At 36.0% G+C, this 3,346-nt stretch overlaps 1 pseudogene; it reads left to right on the plus strand.

Moving 5' to 3' along the window:
• The first annotated feature begins 1,856 nt into the window (after window positions 1-1,856).
• Window positions 1,857-3,346, plus strand: part of LOC109236908 — a 3,863-nt pseudogene continuing 2,373 nt past the window's right edge.

Here is a 3,346-nt window from a genome sequence, read left to right on the forward strand (position 1 = left end):
GTGTCATTTAGGCCATTCTGCCATTTCAAAATGGCAAAATATCTCGCTCCTCCCTAAAATCTCTATGGATACATTTATTTAGGGTTTCTTGCTTCAGCACCTCTGACAAATCAGCGAAGTGTTTTCGCACCTTCTTAGGTAGTGTATCCTCACTTCTCACCCTCCTTTGAGTAGTGTTCCCCTGAAATCCCTTTCAAAAGGAAATGTTTGCTTTGAATTACAGTTATTTTTGTTTCCAAGCGCATTGAAGAAATTATTAAAGCCAGAGAAACGAGAATTCTTTTGCATTTGTCTTATTGTAGCATGGGCAAAAAAATGGATATATATATATATATATATATCGTGTAGAGATGGCCTCAATCTCATGTTGCTGCTCTTCTTCTTCTTTATTTACCATCGTATGGTCTCCGATTGCCATAGTTTCCTTCATCTCAACGGTATTAAAATTTTAGATATTGGTCCCGCTATCTAATTTGATGCTTATTCCATAAAAGAATAAACGTATAAATTATTTATTGCTTTGCTAGTCCCAAATATTAGCAATTTATTTTAAAACCCTAGCTGCTTTGTGACCCTAATTTTAGTCGCAACAACCGTAGCTGATTTATGAGCCTAATTTTAGTAGCAACAACCCTATCTGCTCGCCATTGGTATTTTCTTCTTTGAATACAAGTATATATAGCTTCAGGATACTCACAAATTTTATATTTTTCTTGTTCTGTACCTACGCCAGTGTCATTTTCTTTCTTGGGTACTCACAAATTTCATATTTTTCTTGTTTCTTCGTATAGAAAGATTTTAAGTATATTCTTTTTAGCAGTATCGTGAATGATTTTTTGATGTTCCCTCTTTTAGTAATTATTGTGATTTCTCTTCCTTTTCATGTCAAATTTCTAAATGTACAGATACCCAAGTTGCAAGCTAAGATCTTGTCTATTAGATTCTTTAGATGTTCTTCAATTTTGGTATGTGTAGATACCTTTTTTTTTCATTGCAAATTGGCTTTTTTTGTTGCTTTGATTTCCTTTGATTATGTGCGACTTGATTGATTTTAAGCTCTCCATGTCAACTATTATTGGTAGGAAAAAATCTTCGAGAGTTTCATTGGTATGGTGGCTATATTCAAGCTTAGAACCTATTCCATTTTCATATTATGTAATATCTTGTTCTTTTGTTAAGGGTCAACAGGTCAAGTTTTACTACAACTACTTGAAATGCGTTTGGATAACATCCTTTTTGCGATTGGGTATGGCTTCAACTATTCGTGCAAAACATATGTATCTCTCGCTTAGCAGCTTAAGATTTGTTGTGAGAAGATTAACATTAGTTCATGTGAATAAAAAGTACATTGGATAGGAGTTAGCGCTGTGTTCGAGTAATTTGGTAAATTTCATATTCTGAATTCTGATTTGGAGTATACATGATCTGCGTAATCCCAAAGTTTGCATGTTTCAGCTAGCAAAAACTAGTGCCACTTAGAAAAATGATTTCTGATAACTACTTTAAACATAGAAAAGAAGTGTACAAGCTCAATTTGCTCTTGTATTTCCTGGCTACTATTGTGATGTGAACATTATAAAATTCAAAACTCATTTTCTTTGGAATGAACTCTTGGTATAAAGTTGCGGTTTGAAAAAAAGTGCAGTCTTTAATTTAGAAATTATATTTTGCATCTGTTCCACTTAAGGAAAAATTCAACTGCAATTATATGGTACTTTAGAAGTCAAATAGTTTATAAATAGGGTGAAATTTGTCTGTTAATCCATTGATGTGCTGAACCTTGAGTTGCTCGAATAGTGTACTTGGAGCTCTAAATTTCGATAAATTGAACGATAATTTGAGAAGGATTCAAGTGAGAATTTCGGGATGAAGAGATTAAAATTGCTATAAAAGATGTTGGGTTCGAGGCAGAGCTTCTTGAAGAACCTAGTGCATCTTGCACAAGCCAACATGGAACTTTATTAGGACAGTTTACGATTGGTGGTATGACATGTGCAGCTTGTGTAAATTCTGTTGAAGGTATCCTAAGAAAGCTTCCAGGAGTAAGAAAGGCAGTAGTTGCTTTGGCTACATCACTAGGCGAGGTTGAATATGATCCATCCATAATCAGTAAAGACGATATAGTGAATGCTGTTGAAGATGCTGGTTTTGAAGCTTCCTTTGTACAGAGCAATGAGCAGGACAAGATTGTACTTGGGGTGGTTGGAGTATCTGCTGAGATGGATACGCAGTTGTTAGAAGGCATTCTTTCCAAGTTGCATGGTGTCAAACAGTTTTATTTTGATAGGATATCAAGAGAACTGGAAGTTGTCTTTGATCCTGAGGTTCTTGGCTCAAGATCCTTAGTTAATGGTATTGAGGGAGGAAGTGGTGGAAAGTTTAAGTTGCTTGTTAAGAACCCTTACACAAGAATTGCTTCTGGAGATCTTGAAGAATCCTCAAGCATGTTTAGGCTATTTACAGCAAGCTTGTCTCTCAGTGTTCCTCTATTTCTCATGCGAGTCGTCTGCCCTCACATACCTCTGCTTTATGCTTTATTACTTTGGCAGTGCGGTCCCTTCCTAATGGGTGATTGGCTAATGTGGGCTTTAGTGACTGTTGTTCAATTTGTCATTGGTAAGCGTTTTTACGTTGCAGCAGGAAGAGCACTTAGAAATGGTTCCACAAACATGGATGTCTTAGTTGCAGTGGGGACTACAGCTTGCTATGTTTACTCTGTATATGCGCTACTTTATGGTGCAATTTCTGGATTCTGGTCTCCCACTTACTTTGAAACAAGTGCCATGTTAATAACATTTGTACTTCTGGGAAAGTACATGGAAACTCTTGCAAAAGGAAAGACGTCAGATGCTATCAAAAAGCTCGTAGAACTGACTCCAGCTACTGCTACATTGCTTGTCAAAGATAAAGGTACAAGTATTCAGAATTTCTTTTAATGTTTCAATAATTGTACCTATCAGGTTTTTTCTGTCAGAGTTGCAATATACTACTGGCAAATGTATGAAAACAACCAATACCAAAATGCAAAAACCAATATTGATAACAAAGGACTGTCATTGAAGTTATGTTTAGTCTGTCTTTAGGTGGAAGAATCATAGGACAAAGAGAAATAGATGCTTTGTTGATTCAACCTGGTGATATTCTTAAAGTGCTTCCTGGTGCAAAAGTTCCAGTAAACGGTGTCGTTGTATGGGGTTCAAGTCATGTTAACGAGAGTATAGTCACTGGAGAACCTATTCATGTTCTGAAGGAGGTCAATTCAGTAGTCATTGGAGGTACAATCAATTTACATGGTTCACTTCACATACAGGCTACAAAAGTTGGCTCTAACACAGTTTTTGAGTCA

This window comes from Nicotiana attenuata, unplaced genomic scaffold (genome assembly GCF_001879085.1).
Source record: "Nicotiana attenuata strain UT unplaced genomic scaffold, NIATTr2, whole genome shotgun sequence".
Taxonomy (NCBI): Eukaryota; Viridiplantae; Streptophyta; class Magnoliopsida; order Solanales; family Solanaceae; genus Nicotiana; species Nicotiana attenuata.